We start from the raw sequence: 1,115 nt of genomic DNA, 5'->3' as shown, positions 1-1,115 counted from the left end.
ATTTAAAACAGAGCCTGACCTATTACAACATTATTGAGAATTCACATTTATAAATAGACTTTAAAATCAATTTTTGTCAGTTATCCTCTCCCTCCCCTACACACGCACACAAACAAACATACACTCCTGGGAGCTGGGTCAGCAGTTTATCAAACCCATTTCAAAGCCAGTGTGTGCAGAAAGGCAGTTTACTCAAGGTCAACAAGAAAGTTCAGAGGAAAAGGAAATGTCCCCAAATCCAGCTACCACTTCTGTTTCCTTGCCCTTTGCACATAGATCATCCACCAAGTTCTCTGGTTCCCCTATCCCCCTTCCCCAAGATCTGTTTGGTCCCCAAAGGAAAACAAATCAAACCATAATGGAGGATGGATGTAAAATACAAACAAACTAAATATACAAGGAAGACAATGAAATGAGTCTAATATGGTAGGTTTATAAGGCCTTGGATTTTCTTTAGGTTTCAGTAGATGCCATATTACTGTGCTAAAAGTTGCCCTCTCTGGATACTAATTTTAGGAATAGCTAAGGCTGTTGATGGGAGAAATTCACAGACATAACCTTCATCCTGGTTGTTCCTTGACCTTTTTTTCTGGTTTGGATTGTAACATTTTCCTTGGGGGGTGTGGGTAGGGAAAGGGGTGCTAAGGATAGTAGGGGGTGGGGAAGTAGCCTGTGTCAATTCAGAATGAAACTTAAGCTTGGCTTAACTGAAGATGGCATTCTCCTTCCCCATTTCTCACCAGGGTGACACGTTAGGGGGAAAAAAAACAAACAAACTCAAGGACCCGTTCTCCTTTTTAAGTTTCTTTTTTCAAATGATTGTTTATCTTATTGTAGTGCTTACTGCTAGCTTAGTTACAGAATTGAGTTAGAAGAGATTGAAGATCATCCAGGCCAACCTTTCCATTTTAGAAATTAGGAACCTGAGACTCAAAGTCATTTACTGAAGATCACTCAGATGCCCTCACAAAAATTCAAACAGGAGTCTTAAGTGCTCTTTGGATTGGACTTATTCTGAGGAAATTTAGACCAGGAAGATAGATATGTGCCACTTCTAGGCCCAGAGGTTTTAAAACATGTGAGAAGAAGAGACAAATGAAGGAAAAAAAATGCTT

Source organism: Vombatus ursinus, unplaced genomic scaffold (genome assembly GCF_900497805.2).
Source record: "Vombatus ursinus unplaced genomic scaffold, bare-nosed wombat genome assembly UNPS02014900.1, whole genome shotgun sequence".
NCBI lineage: Eukaryota > Metazoa > Chordata > Mammalia > Diprotodontia > Vombatidae > Vombatus > Vombatus ursinus.
This window is presented reverse-complemented; position numbering follows the sequence as displayed.